This window comes from Triticum dicoccoides, chromosome 3B (assembly GCF_002162155.2).
Source record: "Triticum dicoccoides isolate Atlit2015 ecotype Zavitan chromosome 3B, WEW_v2.0, whole genome shotgun sequence".
Classification (NCBI taxonomy): domain Eukaryota; kingdom Viridiplantae; phylum Streptophyta; class Magnoliopsida; order Poales; family Poaceae; genus Triticum; species Triticum dicoccoides.
The window spans coordinates 533244706-533264100 of record NC_041385.1 but is presented as its reverse complement, the minus strand read 5'-3'; the positions used below and the strand labels follow the sequence as shown (position 1 = coordinate 533264100).

Below are 19395 nucleotides of genomic sequence, written 5' to 3'. Positions count from 1 at the left end.
CCCACCGGTCGGAATGCGAGGAGAGCGGCCAGAGATGGAGATCCGGTGAGGTCCTCCGGCGCCATTCTTTGGCAGGAGAGAGAGAGAGAGAGAGAGAGACGAGGTGGGGAAAAGGAGTTGAATGGGTATGGGGGGAGTTAGAACTCCCCCTGCCCGCTCTTAACCCCCACGCGCTCACGACTGCACGGTAGTACCGCGGGTCATTGCGGTAGTACCGCTCGGGCGGAAGTACCGCATGCTGGGCAGTGGTACCGCTCGTCCAGCGGCAGTAAAAAATTACTGTTGTGCTGGTTGCGGTAGTACTGTGCACAGCTCCTGCGATAGTACCGTGGCAAGCCACAGTAGTACCGTAGACCCAAGAAAATGCAAGTTTCGCAAACAAGAGAGGAAAAGAGCCTTTGCAACACAACCTTCACGCAAACGGACAAACAACCGCAAACACCCATGAGGCAACGCAAACACAACCACGCCACAACAAGAAGGTAAAAGACAACAAGTAACTGTTGGGTTTCGTAGTAATTTCAAAAAAATTCCTACGCACACGCAAGATCATGTGATGCATAGCAACGAGAGGGGAGAGTGTTGTCTACATACCCTTGTAGACCGTAAGCGGAAGCGTTAGCACAACGCGGTTGATGTAGTCGTACGTCTTCACGGCCCGACCGATCAAGCACCGAAACTACGGCACCTCCGAGTTCTAGCACACGTTCAGCTCGATGACGTCCCTCGAACTCCGATCCAGCCGAGTGTCGAGGGAGAGTTCCGTCAGCATGACGGCGTGGTGACGATCTTGATGTTCTACCGTCGCAGGGCTTCGCCTAAGCACCGCTACGATATTATCGAGGTGGACTATGGTGGAGGGGGGCACCGCACACGGCTAAGAGATCCAAGGGATCAATTGTTGTGTCTTTGGTGCTAGCCCTGCCCCTCTATTTATATGTTGAGCCCCGGGGTCGAAACTTGGAGCAAAAGCCTCCTCAAAGTCGGTTTTTCCCGAAAGGCAAGAGTCCCACTCGGACTCCAGGACCAAACGCCACAATCCTTGGCGTCTGGCCCAGACGCCATGGGCCTCGGCGTCTGGCCCAGGGCCAGACGCCAGGGTCTCCGGCGTTTGGCCCCCTGGACTCCGCAAAACTCCTTTTGCACCGATCTAAAGCCTCATGGGCTTGACCCCTTGGCCTAACCATATCATCCAATATATGAATCTTTACGTCTCGACCATTTCAAGACTCCTCGTCATGTCCCCAATCTCATCCGGGACTCCGAACTCCTTCGGTACATCAAAACATGTAAACTCATAATATAACTGTCATCGTAACCTTAAGCGTGCGGACCCTACGGGTTCGAGAACAATGTAGACATGACCGAGACACGTCTCCGGTCAATAACCAATAGCGGGACCTGGATGCCCATATTGGCTCCTACATATTCTACGAAGATCTTTATCGGTCAGACCGCATAACAACATACGTTGTTCCCTTTGTCATCGGTATGTTACTTGCCCGAGATTCGATCGTCGGTATCCAATACCTAGTTCAATCTCGTTACTGGCAAGTCTCTTTACTCGTTCCGTAATACATCATCTCACAACTAACATATTAGTTGCAGTGCTTGCAAGGCTTATGTGATGTGCATTACCGAGAGGGCCCAGATATACCTCTCCGTCAATCGGAGTGACAAATCCTAATCTCGAAATACGCCAACCCAACATCTACTTTTGGAGACACCTGTAATGCTCCTTTATAATCACCCAGTTACGTTGTGACGTTTGGTAGCACCCAAAGTGTTCCTCCGGCAAACGGGAGTTGCATAATCTCATAGTCATAGGAACATGTATAAGTCATGAAGAAAGCAATGGCAACATACTAAACGATCAGGTGCTAAGCTAATGGAATGGGTCATGTCAATCAGATCATTCAACTAATGATGTGATCTCGTTACTCAAATAACAACTCATTGTTCATGGTCAGGAAACATAACCATCTTTGATTAACGAGCTAGTCAAGTAGAGGCATACTAGTGACACTCTGGTTGTCTATGTATTCACACATGTATTATGTTTCCGGTTAATACAATTCTAGCATGAATAATAAACATTCATCATGAAATAAGGAAATAAATAATAACTTTATTATTGCCTCTAGGGCATATTTCCTTCAGTCTCCCACTTGCACTAGAGTCAATAATCTAGATCACATCACCATGTGATTAACATCGATAGTTCACATCATCATGTGATTAACACCCATAGTTCACATCGTCATGTGACCAACATCCAAAGGGTTTACTAGATTCGGTAATCTAGTTCACATCGCTATGTGATTAACACCCAAAGAGTACTAAGGTGTGATCATGTTTTGCTTGTGAGAGAATCTTAGTCAACGGGCCTGCCAAATTCAGATCCATATGTATTTTGCAAAATTCTATGTCTACAATGCTCTGCACGGAGCTACTCTAGCTAATTGCTCCCACTTTCAATATGTATCCAGATTGAGACTTAGAATCATCTGGATCAGTGTCAAAAACTTGCATCGACGTAACCGTTTACGACGAACCCTTTTGTCACGTCCATAATCGAGAAACATATCCTTATTTTACTAAGGATAATTCTGACCGTTGTCCAGTGATCTACTCCTAGATCACTATTGTACTCCCTTGCCAAATCAGTGCATGGTATACAATAGATCTGGTATACAACATGACATACTTTATAGAACCTATGGCCAAGGCATAGGGAATGACTTTCATTCTCTTTCTATCTTCTGCCGTGGTCGGGCTTTGAGTCTTACTCAACTTCACACCTTGTAATACAGGCAAGAACTCTTTCTTTGACCGCTCCATTTTGAACTACTTCAAAATATTGTCAAGGTATGTACTCATTGAAAAAACTTATCAAACGTCTTGATCTATCTCTATAGATCTTGAAGCTCAATATGTAAGCAGCTTCACCGAAGTCTTTCTTTGAAAAATTCCTTTCAAACACTCCTTTATGCTTTACAGAATAATTCTACATTATTTCCGATCAACAATATGTCAATCACATATATTTATCAGAAATGTTGTAGTGCTCCCACTCACTTTTCTTGTAAATATAGGCTTCACCGCAAGTCTGTATAAAACTATATGCTTTGATCAACTCATCAAAGCATATATTCCAACTCCGAGATGCTTGCACCAGTCCATAGATGGATCGCTGGAGCTTGCACATTTTGTTAGCACCTTTCGGATTGACAAAACCTTCTGGTTGTATCATATACAACTCTTCTTTAATAAATCCATTAAGGAATGCAGTTTTGTTTATCTATTTGCCAGATTTCATAAAATGCGGCAATTACTAACATGATTCGGACAGACTCAAGCATAGATACGAGTGAGAAACTCTCATCGTAGTCAACACCTTGAACTTATCAAAAACCTTTTTGCGACAATTCTAGCTTTGTTAGATAGTAACACTACTATCAGCGTCTGTCTTCCTCTTGAAGATCCATTTATTTTCTATGGCTTGCCCATCATCGGGAAAGTCAACCAAAGTCCATACTTTGTTCTCATACATGGATCCCATCTCTGATTTTATGGCCTCAAACCATTTCGCGGAATCTGGGCTCATCATCGCTTCCTCATAGTTCGCAAGTTCGTCATGGTCTAGTAACATGACTTCCAGAACAGGATTACCGTACCACTCTGGTGCGGATCTCACTCTGGTTTACCTACGAGATTCGGTAGTAACTTGATTTGAAGTTTCATGATCATCATCATTAGCTTCCTCACTAATTGGTGTAGGAGTCACAGGAACAAATTTCTGTGATGATCTACTTTCCAATAAAGGAGAAGGTACAATTACCTTATCAAGTTTTCTACTTTCCTCCCGCTCACTTCTTTCGAGAGAAACTCCTTCTCTAGAAAGGATCCATAATTTAGCAAAAAAGGTCTTGCCTTCGGATCTGTGGTAGAAGGTGTATCCCATAGTTTCCTCTGGATATCCTATGAAGACGCACTTCTCCGATTTGAGTTTGAGCTTATCAGGATGAAATATTTTCATATAAGCATTGCAACCCCAAACTTTAAGAAACGACAGCTTAGGTTTCTTGCCAAACCATAGTTCATATGGTGTCGCCTCAACGGATTTAGATGGTGCCCTATTTAATGTGAATGTAGCTGTCTTTAATGCATAACCCCAAAACGATAGTGGTAGATCCGTAAGAGACATCATAGATTGCACTATATATCTAATAAAGTACGGTTATGACGTTCGGACACACCATTATGTTGTGGTGTTCCATGTGGCATGAGTTTGTGAAACTATTCCACATTGTTTTAATTGAAGACCAAACTCGTAACTCAAATATTTGTCTCCGCGATCAGATCGTAGAAACTTTATTTTCTTGTCACGATGATTTTCCACTTCACTCTGAAATTCTTTGAACTGTTCAAATGTTTCAAACTTATGTTTCATCAAGTAGATATCCCCATATCTGCTCAAATCATCTGTGAAGGTCAGAAAATAATGATACCTGCTGCAAGCTTTAATATTCACCGGACCACATACATCAGTATGTATGATCTCCAACAAATCTGTTGCTTGCTTCATTGTTCCGGAGAACGGCGTTTTAGTCATCTTGCCCAAAAGGCATGGTTCGCAAGCATCAAGTGATTCATAATCAAGTGATTCCAAAATCCCATCAGCATGGAGTTTCTTCATGCGCTTTACACCAATATGACCTAAACGGCAGTGCTACAAATAAGTTGCACTATCATTATTAACTTTGCATCTTTTGGTTTCAATATTATGATTATGTGTATCACTACGATCGAGATCCAACGAACTATTTTCATTGGGTGTGTAACCATATAAGGTTTTATTCATGTAAACAGAACAACAATTTATTCTCTTACTTAAATGAATAACCGTATTACAATAAACATGATCAAATCATATTCATGCTCAACGCAAACACCAAATAACACTTATTCAGGTTCAACACTAATCCCGAAAGTATAGGGAGTGTGAGATGATGATCATATCAATCTTGGAACCACTTCCAACACACATCGTCACTTCACCCTTAACTAGTCTCTGTTTATTCTGCAACTCCCGTTTCGAGTTACTAATCTTAGCAACTGAACTAGTATCAAATACTGAGGGTTTGCGATAAACACTAGTAAAGTACACATCAATAACATGTATATCAAATATACTTATGTTCACTTTGCCATCCTTCTTATCCGCCAATCACTTGGGGTAGATCCGCTTCCAGTGACCAGTCCCTTTGCAGTAGAAACACTTAGTCTCAGGCTTAGGATCAGACTTGGGCTTCTTCACTTGAGCAGAAACTTGCTTGCTGTTTTTCTTGAAGTTCCCCTTCTTCCCTCTGCCCCTTTTCTTGAAACTAGTGGTCTTGTCTACCATCAACACTTGATGTTTTTCTCGATTTCTACCTTCGTCAATTTCCGCATTACGAAGAGCTTGGGAATCGTTTCCGTTATCCCTTGCATGCCATAGTTCATCACGAAGTTCTACTAACTTGGTGATGGTGACTAGAGAATTCTGTCAATCACTATCTTATCTGGAAGATTAACTCCCACTTGATTCAAGCGATTGTAGTACCCAGACAATCTGAGCACATGCTCACTAGTTGAGCGATTCTCCTCCATCTTTTAGCTATAGAACTTGTTGGAGACTTCATATCTCTCAACTCGGGTATTTGCTTGAAATATTAGCTTCAACTCCTGGAACATCTCATATGGTCCATGACGTTCAAAACGTCTTTGAAGTCCCGATTCTAAGCCGTTAAGCATGGTGCACTTAAACTATCAAGTAGTCATCATATTGAGCTAGCCAAACGTTCATAACATCTGCATCTGCTCCTGCAATAGGTCTGTCGCCTAGCGGTGCATCAAGGACATAATTCTTCTGTGCAGCAATGAGGATAAACCTCAGATCACGGATCCAATCCGCATCATTGCTACTAACATCTTTCAACACAATTTTCTCTAGGAACATATCAAAATAAGCACAGGGAAGCAACAACGCGAGCTATTGATCTATAACATAGATATGCTAATACTACCAGGACTAAGTTCATGATAAATTTAAGTTCAATTAATCATATTATTTAAGAACTCCCACTTAGATAGACATCCCTCTAATCCTCTAAGTGATTACGTGATCCAAATCAACTAAACCATGACCGATCATCACGTGAGATGGAGTAGTTTTCAATGGTGAACATCATTATGTTGATCATATCTACTATATGATTCACGCTCGACCTTTCGGTCTCCGTGTTCCGAGGCCATATCTGCATATGCTAGGCTCGTCAAGTTTAACCTGAGTATTCTGCGTGTGCAAAACTGGCTTGCACCCGTTGTAGATGGACGTAGAGCTTATCACACCCGATCATCACGTGGTGTCTGGGCACGACGAACTTTGGCAACGGTGCATACTCAGGGAGAACACTTCTTGATAATTTAGTGAGAGATCATCTTATAATGCTACCGTCAATCAAAGCAAGATAAGATGCATAAAAAGATAAACATCACATGCGATCAATATAAGTGATATGATATGGTCATCATCATCTTGTGCTTGTGATCTCCATCTCCGAAGCACCGTCATGATCACCATTGTCACCGGCACGACACCTTGATCTCCATCGTAGCATCGTTGTCGTCTCGCCAATCTTATGCTTCCACGACTATCACTACCGTTTAGTAATAAAGTAAAGCATTACATCGCGATTGCATTGCATACAATAAAGCGACAACCATATGGCTCCTGCCAGTTGCCGATAACTCGGTTACAAAACATGATCATCTCATACAATAAAATTCAGCATAATGCTTTGACCATATCACATCACAACATGCCCTGCAAAAACAAGTTAGACGTCCTCTACTTTGTTGTTGCATGTTTTACGTGGCTGCTACGGGCTTAAGTAAGAACCAATCTCACCTACGCATCAAAACCACAACGATAGTTTGTCAAATAGACTCCGTTTTAACCTTCTCAAGGACCGGGCGTAGCCATACTCGGTTCAACTAAAGTTGGAGAGACAGTCGCCCGCAAGCCATCTATGTGCAAAGCACGTCGAGGGAACCGGTCTCGCGTAAGCGTACGCGTAAGGTTGGTCCGGGTCGTCTCGTCCAACAATACCGCCGAACCAAACTATGACATGCTGGTAGGCAGTATGACTTGTATCGTCCACAACTCACTTGTGTTCTACTCGTGCATATAACATCAACATAAGTAACCTAGGCTCGGATGCCACTGTTGGGTTTCGTAGTAATTTCAAAAATTTTCCTACGCACACGCAAGATCATGTGATGCATAGCAACGAGAGGGGAGAGTGTTGTCTACATACCCTTGTAGACCGTAAGCGGAAGCGTTAGCACAACGCGGTTGATGTAGTCGTACGTCTTCACGGCCCGACCGATCAAGCACCGAAACTACGGCACCTCCGAGTTCTAGCACACGTTCAGCTCGATGACGTCCCTCGAACTCCGATCCAGCCGAGTGTCGAGGGAGAGTTCCGTCAGCACGACGGCGTGGTGACGATCTTGATGTTCTACCGTCGCAGGGCTTCGCCTAAGCACCGCTACGATATTATCGAGGTGGACTATGGTGGAGGGGGGCACCGCACACGGCTAAGAGATCCAAGGGATCAATTGTTGTGTCTTTGGTGCTAGCCCTGCCCCTCTATTTATATGTTGAGCCCCGGGGTCGAAACTTGGAGCAAAAGCCTCCTCAAAGTCGGTTTTTCCCGAAAGGCAAGAGTGCCACTCGGACTCCAGGACCAAACGCCACAATCCTTGGCGTCTGGCCCAGGGCCAGACGCCAGGGTCTCCGGCGTTTGGCCCCCTGGACTCCGCAAAACTCCTTTTGCACCGATCTAAAGCCTCATGGGCTTGACCCCTTGGCCTAACCATATCATCCAATATATGAATCTTTACGTCTCGACCATTTCGAGACTCCTCGTCATGTCCCCAATCTCATCCGAGACTCCGAACTCCTTCGGTACATCAAAACATGTAAACTCATAATATAACTGTCATCGTAACCTTAAGCGTGCGGACCCTACGGGTTCGAGAACAATGTAGACATGACCGAGACACGTCTCTGGTCAATAACCAATAGCGGGACCTGGATGCCCATATTGGCTCCTACATATTCTACGAAGATCTTTATCGGTCAGACCGCATAACAACATACGTTGTTCCCTTTGTCATCGGTATGTTACTTGCCCGAGATTCGATCGTCGGTATCCAATACCTAGTTCAATCTCATTACTGGCAAGTCTCTTTACTCGTTCCGTAATACATCATCTCACAACTAACATATTAGTTGCAGTGCTTGCAAGGCTTATGTGATGTGCATTACCGAGAGGGCCCAGAGATACCTCTCCGTCAATCGGAGTGACAAATCCTAATCTCGAAATACGCCAACCCAACATCTACTTTTGGAGACACCTGTAATGCTCCTTTATAATCACCCAGTTACGTTGTGACGTTTGGTAGCACCCAAAGTGTTCCTCCGGCAAATGGGAGTTGCATAATCTCATAGTCATAGGAACATGTATAAGTCATGAAGAAAGCAATAGCAACATACTAAACGATCAGGTGCTAAGCTAATGGAATGGGTCATATCAATCAGATCATTCAACTAATGATGTGATCTCGTTACTCAAATAACAACTCATTGTTCATGGTCAAGAAACATAACCATCTTTGATTAACGAGCTAGTCAAGTAGAGGCATACTAGTGACACTCTGGTTGTCTATGTATTCACACATGTATTATGTTTCCGGTTAATACAATTCTAGCATGAATAATAAACATTCATCATGAAATAAGGAAATAAATAATAACTTTATTATTGCCTCTAGGGCATATTTCCTTCAGTAACAAGCACAAGTAATGACCTCTCAAGAGGAGAGGACAGTGGCCGAAGCCACCTATGTTTGAGTCAATTGGTATGGCACCGCGAAGAACTATCCTTGGGCCCATGACCAAAACTCATCTTTGAAGCACATGTACCATCAAATGGCTAATGTGAAAGAGTTGATCAATTTATGCATAATGAGGGGAGGGAGAGTTCATTGAGAGAACAACACTCCCCCTATGTCCATGCCTACACCTAAACAAGATATCAAGTTGAGTATGGTGGGGTGTGCAAGGGTTCAAGCTACATTGCTCGAATCAATGATATTTAGCTCATGCCTTAACTCGCAAAATCTTGATTCATCCAAGGGCTTCGTGAAAATATCTGCAAGGTTATCATGAGTGTTGAAATACTTAAGCTTGATCTCCCCTCGCCTAATGTGATCCCAGATGAAGTGATACCGAATCTCAATATGCTTCGTCTTGAAGTGTTGCACCGGGTTGAGAGAGATCTTGATGGCACTTTCATTGTCACACCAAAGAGGCACTTCGTCACAAGTGACACCGTAATCCTTCAAAGTTTGCCTCATCCATAGAAGTTGAGCACAACAACTTACGCAGACACATACTCTTCTTTGATGGACGAGAGAGACACACAACTTTGCTTCTTGGAAGACCAAGTCACCAAAGAGCAACCAAGAAATTGGCACCCTCCGGAGTCCTATCCACTTTGTCTCCCGCCCAATCTGAGTCTGAATAGCCCAAAAGATTGAAGTTGGCTCCTCTTGGGTACCATAAGCCAAAGTTTGGGGTATGAACCAAATATTGAAAGATTCGCTTGACCTCCACATAGTGACTTTCCTTAGGTGCAGCTTGAAACCGTGCACAAATTCCCACACTCAACATGATATCCAGTCTAGATACACAAAGGTAAAGCAAGGATCCAATCATGGAGCGATATACCTTTTGATCCATCGCTTTACCATTGGGATCTATGTCAAGTTGGCATTTGACGGGCATTGGAGTGGAGGCCGGCTTGACATCACTTAGCTTGAATCTCTTAAGCATGTCTTGAGTGTATTTTGCTTGGTTGATGAAGGTGCCTTCTCTTCCTTTCTTGATTTCAAACCCGAGAAAGAACTTCAACTCTCCCATCATGTACATCTTGAACTTTGAGGTCATGAGAGCGGCAAATTCCTCATTGAAAGCTTTGTTAGGGGAACCAAAGATAATGTCATCAACATATAGTTGGCATACAAACAACTCCCCTTTGACCTTCTTAGTAAAAAGAGTGGGGTCGATTTTCCCAATTTCAAACCCACGATCTTGCAACAACTCGGTAAGATGCTCATACCACGCACGTGGGGCTTGTTTAAGGCCATAGAGTGCCTTGTCGAGTTGGTACACATGATCGGGGAAATAGGGATCCTTGAACCCCGGGGATTGTTTCACATACACCAACTCATTAATAGGACCATTAAGAAAAGCACTCTTCACATCCATTCCTTGCAACTTGAAATTATGATGAGAAGCATAAGCAATCAACAAACAAATAGATTCAAGGCAAGCAACGGGAGCAAAGGTTTCACCGTAGTCGATATCCTTGACTTGGGAGTAGCCTTGTGCCACCAAACGAGCCTTGTTGCGAACAATGATCCCATGAGCATCTTGCTTGTTCTTGAATATCCACTTGGTTCCAATGACATTATGATTCCCTGTTGGCCTTGGAACCAATCTCCACACTTGGTTGTGCTCGAAGTTGTTGAGTTCTTCATGCATGGCATTGAGCCAATCCGGATCCTCGAGAGCCCCATAAACCTTTTGGGGTTCAACACAAGAAACAAACGCGTGATGTTCATAATAGTTTGCTAATTGTCTGTGAGTGCTTACCCCCTTTCTTAGGCTTCCAGGCACATTCTTCATGAGATGACCTTTGGTTGTGAGGTTGGATGCAACCTTAGCGGCACGACAGTCTAATTCCTCCTCAGGTGTGAAAAGAGGAGTGGAAACTTGATCATCTTGAGCGTCGTCTTGAGCTTGCTCTTGATCTTGAACTTGCTCGGAAGGGAGAACTCGACCTTGGTCATCACTTGGTGGCTCACCACCATCTTGAGGTTGATCTTGCCCTTGATCTTGTTCACTTGGTTGAGGGCCTTCACTTTGTTCTTCGGAAGCGTGTGGGTCTTGGGTCGGTGATGGCTCCACTTAAATGGAGCATTGTCCTTCTCCTTCGGCCACAAGGGGTTCCTCAATGGGTAGGATATGATCAACACCCATTAATCTTATGGCTTGGGGAGGAATTTCATCACCTACATCACAAGTACCACTTTGCTCCACTTGGGAGCCGTTATTCTCATCAAACTCCATGTTACACGTTTCCTCAATGAGTCCCGTGGACTTGTTGAGGACACAGTAAGCATGAGAGTTTGTAGAATAACCAACAAATATGCCCTCATGAGCTCTAGCCTCAAATTTAGACAAATGAACACCTTTCTTGAGAATTAAACACTTACAACCGAACACCCGGAAGTACTTGAGGTTGGGCTTGTTACCGGTGAGTATTTCAAGGCGTCTTGTTCAAGCCTTTGCAGAGATAGAGCCGATTGGATACATGACACGCGGTGTTGATGGCTTCGGCCCAAAAGTTGTAAGGGGACTTGAACTCCGCCATCATGGTCCTTGTCGCATCCATCAACGTTTGATTCTTCCCCTCCGCAACACCATTTTGTCGAGGGGTGTATGGTGCGGAATATTGATGCTTGATCCCCTCATCACTAAGAAACTCATCCAAGGTGTAGTTCTTGAACTCAGTGCCATTGTCACTTCTTATTGTCAAGATCTTTGCATCGTGTTGACGTTGAGCTTCATTTGCAAAGTCGATGACAGTTTGTTGAGTTTTACTCTTCCTCTTAAAGAAATATACCCAAGTGTACCTTGAGTAATCATCGACAATCACCAAGCAATACTTTCTACCCCCAAGACTATCAAAGGATGGAGGCCCAAAGAGATCCATGTGAAGGAACTCCAAGGGTCTCTTCGAGTAGATGATAGTCGTGGCAGGGTGAGCCTTCTCATGCAACTTTCCTTCGATACGAGCACTTCAAGCACGATCTTTGGCAAAGCTAACATTTGTTAGTCCATAGACATGGTCCCCCTTGAGGAGACTTTGCAAAGATCTCATATTGACATGGGCTAAACAGCGATGTCAAAGCCACCCCACATCAACTTTAGCCATTAGGCATGTCACGGTCTTAGTGGGTCGCTCCAAAAAGTTAATCACATAAAGACCGTTCTTGACATGCCCAACAAAGGCTACTTTAAGAGTCTTGCTCCACAAGAGGGCCACGGTATCAATATCAAAGAATGTGGCAAAACCCATGAGTGCAAGTTGACGAACAAAAAGTAAATTGTCTGCAAGGGACTCAACAAGCATGACTTTCTCGATCGTGAGATCATGAGAAATGACTACCTTGCCAAGACCCAATACCTTAGAAGACGATGCATAACCCCACTTGACATTGGTGGGCATAGGTGGTATCTTGTGCACGTCCACCACCAAGTCCTTGCTTCCGGTCATATGATTTTTGGCTCCACTATCGAGCAACCATGATCCCCCACTGGAAGCAAACACCTACAAGAGATCAATGCTTGGTTTTAGGTACCCATTTTGTAATGGGTCCTTTGATGTTAGTAACAAGGGTCTTAGGAACCCAAATAGACCATTCAATGTACTCATAAGGAGAACCAACAAATTTTAGCATAAACATGCCCATCACTAGCACGGCACAACACATAAGAAGGGTTAAAGTCGCCAGCTTTGTTGGAAGGGGTGGCATTGCCCTTCTTTACATCACCATCCTTCACATTGTTCATATTCTCCTTAGAAGCACCCTCTCCCTCCTTCACAAAAGTTTGCTTGAGAGGAGGAGGTCGTTTGGCCTTGTCATTCTTCTTCTTGTTCTTGGACTTGGGTGCGAACCCAACTCCCTCCTTGGCCACAACTTCCTTTTGATTGCTCAAAAGGTCATCGAGATTCTTCTCACCTTGTATGCAAGACACAAGGCCTTTCTCAAGTTGCTCCTTCAACTTGGCATTCTCCTCCACAAGATGCACATGCTCACAACACGGGTTAGTAGCATTTGCATTCTCAATTAAGACCATATGAGGAAAAGTGGCTTTATCCTTGGTTAGCTTCACTTGGAGTTGATCATGAGACTCCTTGAGGCTAGCATGAGCACCCTTCAAGGCCTAGTGAGCCTTGTCAAGTATATCAAACTCCTCCTTGAGTCTAGCATGGTCAACCCCAAGTTTAGCCTTCTCGGAATCGAGCACACGAGATACAACAAGAGCATGATCAAGATCTTTCTTTAATTTAGCATGATCATCGTTGTGTGACTCCTCAAGAGTCAAACGATGAACACGCTCTTCCTCAAGAGCATTGGAGAGATCCAATATCTCATCGGCATAGTCACGACTATGACCTTCCATCTTAGAGATGGTTTCTTCATGAGTCGCGATCATGTCATTGGCTTCACCGAGAGAGCAATGAAGTGCTTCTTGGATTTACCCTTGAGCTTACTCATAAAATACTCAAATTCATTTACTTCCTCCTTAGACCCCTCACTTTCATCTATGCAATCCGTCAAGTAAGGATTAATAATGATGGTAGTTTTGATGTTGGGGGTTACCTTGTTGGTGGCTTTGGCCATGAGGCACTAGGCGGTGATGTTCTTGTTGGGTGAATCAAAGAGAGACACCCATGGAGTTGTGGCAATGGCAACGGAGGCCGTGGCCATGGCTTCACTATCTTCATCATCATCATCATCCTCATTGTATTCTTCTCGTGCCACCAACCCTTTGGTCGGAGTCTTCTTGGTGAAGTTGTTCTTATTAGGGAAGGAATTGGTTTTGTCTTTTCGGATGAGCTTGCCACCATTGTCTTCCCGCTTCTCGTAAGGGCACTCCGCAACAAAATGGCTCACATTGCCAAAATTGTAACATGTTCTCACATGTTGCTTGCCCTTGAAGCCACTTGAGTTGTTCTTGTTGAAATTGGGCCTTGAGTTCTTCTTGCTCCAAAATTGCCTTGAAGCAAGAGCCATGTGCTCATGATAATCATATTTCGTATCTTCGGGGTTGCTCTCCTCATCTTCATCTTCATACTCTTCTTCTACACTAGCCTTGGCCTTCAAGGCAAGGTTGGGCTTCTTTGCTCTTTGAGAATGCAACACCGCATTGTCAGCGATCTTGTCCAAGATCCTCATCGCCACAAACTCATCCAACACTTCACTTGAGGACAAGGTGTGGAAGTCCGGCCTTTGACGGATGACGTAGGACATGGCCTTGTGGTAAGGCATCATGGCCTTGAGGAATTTGCGCTTGATCCAATTATCATCCGTATCCTTGCTCCCATGATCTCAGAGAGAGACCGCGAGAGTGGTTAATCTCCGGTAAAGCTCACGAGGTTCTTCATCTTCATTCATTGCAAACTCATTGGCTTCATCTTGCACCACTTCATAGTTGGAGCGTTGAATGCTTGCGCTTCCCTTGTAAAGAGAAACAACATGGTGCGAAGCTTCCTTGGCCACGGTGAACGGACGGAGATGAGCAATGTCTTCGGATGGAATTGCGTCTTGGAATATGAAGAGCGCATTATCATTGAATTGATGATCCACGGCTTCTCCCGGGGTAAAGTTGCTTGGGTCATGCGGATAGAAACCTTGCTCAATAATTCTCCAAAGATTAGTATTAACATGGTTTAAATGACGTTTAAAGCGATAGACCCAAGAGTCAAAATCCTCATTTTTCACAATCTTAGGAGGAGAGACCGCATGATTTAAATGAGCGGAGGGAACAGGTCCTCCATAAGTAAGAGGTAGTTCAACATGCGCAAAGATGCCGCTACCATTTCTACCACCAGATAAAGGAACTTTATCACTAGGAGCTTCCCCCTTATCGGAGTTGGCATCCGCCACCTTGTTAGTGGGAGCGGCCACTTCCAAAGGTGCGGTGGATAATTTAAGACCATCAAGGAACTCTTTGAACATGCCTTTGACCTCAGTCGTCATGGAGGTTTTCAATGTGTCCAAAGCCACATTGAATTCCTCACGTGAGACCGGGGATCCCCCATCGGCCGTAGACGAAGAAGGATTCACATCGGGGTGCTCCTCCTCACCGTATATGGTGTCAACCATACTCTTAGGATGGTAAAGCCCTTAATTAAGAGACAAGGCTCTGATACCAATTTAAACGATCGATATAGTTGACTAGAGGGGGGATGAATAGGCAACTAACAATTTTTAGCTTTTCTTTACCAAATTAAACTTTGCATCAAAGTAGGTTGTCTAGATATGCAACTATGTAAGCAACCTATATGATGCAACAACAATAAGCACACAAGCAAGCAAGGGATATAACACAATATAGCTTGCACAAGTAAAGGTGAGAGATAACCAAAAGCGGAACCAATGGAGACAAGGATGTGTTACTGAAGTTCCTTTCTTTTGAGGGGAAGTACGTCTCCGTTGGAGCGGTGTGGAGGCACAATGCTCCCCAAGAAGCTACTAGGGCCACCGTATTCTCCTCATACCCTCACACAATGCGAGATGCCATGATTCCACTATTGGTGCCCTTGGAGACGGCGCCCGAACCTTTACAAACAAGGTTGGGGTAATCTCCACAACTGAATTGGAGGCTCCCAACGACACCACAAAGCTTCACCACAATGGACTATGTCTCCGCGGTGACCTCAACCGTCTAGGGTGCTCAAACACCCAAGAGTGACAAGATCCGCAAGGGATTAGTGGGGGAATCAAATTTCTCTTGGTGGAAGTGTAGATCGAGGCCTTCTCAACCAATCCCTAGAGAACCAACAAGTTTGATTGGCTAGGGAGAGAGATCGGGCGAAAATGGAGCTTAGAGGTGGAAGAGGTAGTCAACTCGGAGAAGAAGACTCCCCTTTTATAGTCAAGGGACAAATCCAACCGTTATCCACTTAACCAGCCCGCAACATGCGGTACTACCGCACCAGCCAAGCGGTACTACCACAAGGTGTCGTGGTACTACCACAAGGCAGTGCGGTACTACCGCACCCACGGCAGACACCAGAGCAGGCCCTTTTGCATTGACGCTGCGAGCGGTAGAATCGTCGGAGCGGTACTATTGTGTGCCCTTGCGATACTACCGCAAGGCAGGGCTTGACTGGGCTAGGAAGCCCCGGATGAATAAAATTACATCTGTGTCTACTTCCGCTGAGGTTAGATCAGTGCAAAAGTCCGACACGGTACTACCGCATCCAGGGAGCGGTACTACCGCATAGGGCGCGGATGTAAAAAATTACATCTGCCCCTACTTCCGCGCGAGAGCAGTACTGGGCCAGAAGTCACGGTACTACCGCGACCGCGGAGCGGTACTACCGCAAGGAGGTGCGGTACTACCGCATCGCAGCACGGTACTACCGTGAGCCTCTGCGGTACTACCGCTCCCTTGAGCAGTAGTATCGTACGCCACAACATACTACCAATTGGAATCGTTCATTTTGCAAAGACACGGATAATAGATCGAAGCTCCAAAGAGGCAGGGGAAAGGAGGTGTAAAGGAACAGACTTGAACGTGATGATTCCACCCTAACCTTTCTGAAGCGGACCCCCTCTTAATAGTATGGCTTTCCTACGACTCAAATCCACCAAAAGGAAACATAGAAAAACGCCGTCTTCACTAGGCTCCGAGGGGCATCGAATCGTCTTGTGCCTAAACACGAGATATCTGAAATGCTCAACGCACATGATTAGTCCGCAAAAGCATTGTCATCAATCACCAAAACCACATACGGTGAAATATGCCCTTACACCAGTGCCCCCTTTCCTTATTTGAACATGAGTGGGAAAGGAAAGGGAGATGGCTGTCTTAGGGCGCCTCTCCTTTCCTTCCCTCCCTCCTTTGGTGCATGGGCAGGGGGTAGAGGGGCGCACCAGCCCCTTGTGGTCTGGTGTGCTCTTCCCCTTTTGGCCCATAAGGCCCAATAACCTACCGGGGCTGCCCGGGACCCCTTCCGGTGACCCGATAAGTACCCGGTACCACCCGAAACACTTCCGGTGTCCAAATACAATTTTCCTATATATCAACCTTTACCTCTCGACTATTTCGAGACTCCTCGTCATTTCCTTGATCTCATCTGGGACTCTAAACAACATTCGGTCACCAAATCACATAACTCATATAATATTATATCATCGACGAACGTTAAGTGTGCAGACCCTACAGGTTCGAGAACTATGTAGACATGACCGAGACACCTCTCCGGTCAATAACCAATAGCGGAACCTGGATGCCCATATTGGCTCCTACATATTCTACGAAGATCTTTATCGGTCGAACCGTTATGACAACACACGTAATTCCCTTTGTCCTTCGGTATGTTACTTGCCCTAGATTCGATCATCGGTATCTTTATACCTAGTTCAATCTCGTTACCGGCAAGTCTATGTACTTGTTCTGTAATACAACATCTCGTGACTAACTTATTAGTCATTTGCTTGCAAGGCTTCTTATGATGTGTATTACCGAGAGGGCCCAGAGATACATCTCCGATACTCGGAGTGACAAATCATAATCTTGATCTATGCCAACTCAACAAACACCTTCGGAGATATCTGTAGAGCATCTTTATGATCACCCAGTTACATTGTGACGTTTGATAGCACACAAGGCATTCCTCCGATATCTCGGGAGTTGCATAATCTCATAGTCGAAGGAATATGTATTTTACATGAAAAATAGCAATAGCAATAAACAGAATGATCATTATGCTAAGCTAACGGATGGGTCTTGTCCATTACATCATTCTCCTAATGATGTGATCCCGTTATCAAATGACAACACATGTCTATGGTTAGGAAATCTTAACCATCTTTGATCAACGAGCTAGTCTAGTAGAGACTTACTAGGGACACGGTATTTGTTTATGTATACACATATGTATTTAATTTTTCGATCAATACTATTATAGCATGAATAATAAACATTTACCATGAATAAGGAAATATAAAAATAACAACTTGATTATTGCCTCTAGGACATATTTCCTTCAGGAGCTCCGTCTAATTCGTCCCAACAGACGAATTTGAGGAGGATCGGAGCCCGGAAGACTAGCTCGAAGAAGAAGCGCCGCCATCCTTTCAAACATTGCCCCTGTGAGGACTAAAATCCTACCTATCTACTAGCCAGATCTGAGGCATCAGAAATCCCCTCCCTGCCACCGGGCGCTGGAGCGGCAGGCGGAGGGGAGACGAATCCATAGGCCCGCCGGTGAAGATCGAGAAGAGGAAGGATTTTCCTAGTCGCCTTGCGAGTGGGGAAAGAAAAGCTATGTTGTAGACGTTTTTGATCCAACTTGAAAAAGGCTACAACCGCAAACATTCTAGTAGACTAAAATCACCCCTTATGCTAAAAACAACCAAAGTTCAGTCAACATACTAGAAATCTTGTAATATTTTGAACAAGTTTTTCTCCATACTTTATCAAGCACAGAAATCTTGGCCGCATATGTTTGCACATTATCTATTGTTCTTGGAATTTTGATAGATTGGCCATCCTATCAAATATGTGGTCTCTTTTAGATGTGTTTGTGTCTCTTAAATCTAAAATCAGATGTAGCATCTTTTTTGTACTAGAGTGTAGATCGTGATTCGGTATTGGAACACTTATGCTCTATTTATGAATGCGAGAACTTATCAATTTGTGCATTTTGTTTCGAACGAGTATGCACTTTGATATTTCATGTATATAAAAAATATACAATTTATCATTTGCCACTGTAAAAGTTGTCACTTCTGAAATTTCCATACAATGTCCATAGCAGAATACATTGGAGTGGTTATTAATATGTAAGACGGCTACTTCATGTACGACAAAAGTTGTCCGATCCCTGTACGGCACAAGCGGCCTACTGTACTATCTTTCCAACATTGGACCGAATTCCGTCATACGCAGAGTAATTCCAAATAGTACTCCCTCCGTCCCAAAATAAATAAATGACTCAACTTTATATTAGCTTTAGTACAATGTTGATTCACTTATTTTCGGACGGAGGGAGTATATGTTAAGTGTAATCCTCATGCTTTCCCTTGAGAGCAATTCATTAGTTTTATATAAACACTGCCCATTTTCTGTAGCAGTCGAATCTCGAAACCGAAGACCATGTTATATAGGGTGTGTGGCTGACAAAAATAAGAAAGCGGGGATAGCTCAGTTGGGAGAGCGTCAGACTGAAGATCTGAAGGTCGCGTGTTCGATCCACGCTCACCGCATATTCATTTTTATTGCGGTCAGTTGCCAAGGTACCTTTTTACCAAATCGGTTTCCCTATACCTTTGATCCGTAGGGCAGCTATGTCAGTAATGACGCTGCAAGGAAGAACGGCGAGAATCATAACGTTGTCATATTTGTCCCGGCTTCGCTTGTGTAGAAAACCCGATGCTGGCTCCAACCAAGCACCTGATCATCGAGGAGGCCAAGCT

At 44.3% G+C, this 19395-nt stretch overlaps 1 non-coding gene across 1 annotated transcript; it reads left to right on the top strand.

Moving 5' to 3' along the window:
- Positions 1-19112: 19112 nt before the first annotated feature.
- TRNAF-GAA lies at positions 19113-19185 on the top strand. The gene has a single exon. It is a non-coding gene; the product is annotated as a tRNA-Phe (tRNA).
- The last annotated feature ends 210 nt before the right edge of the window (positions 19186-19395 follow it).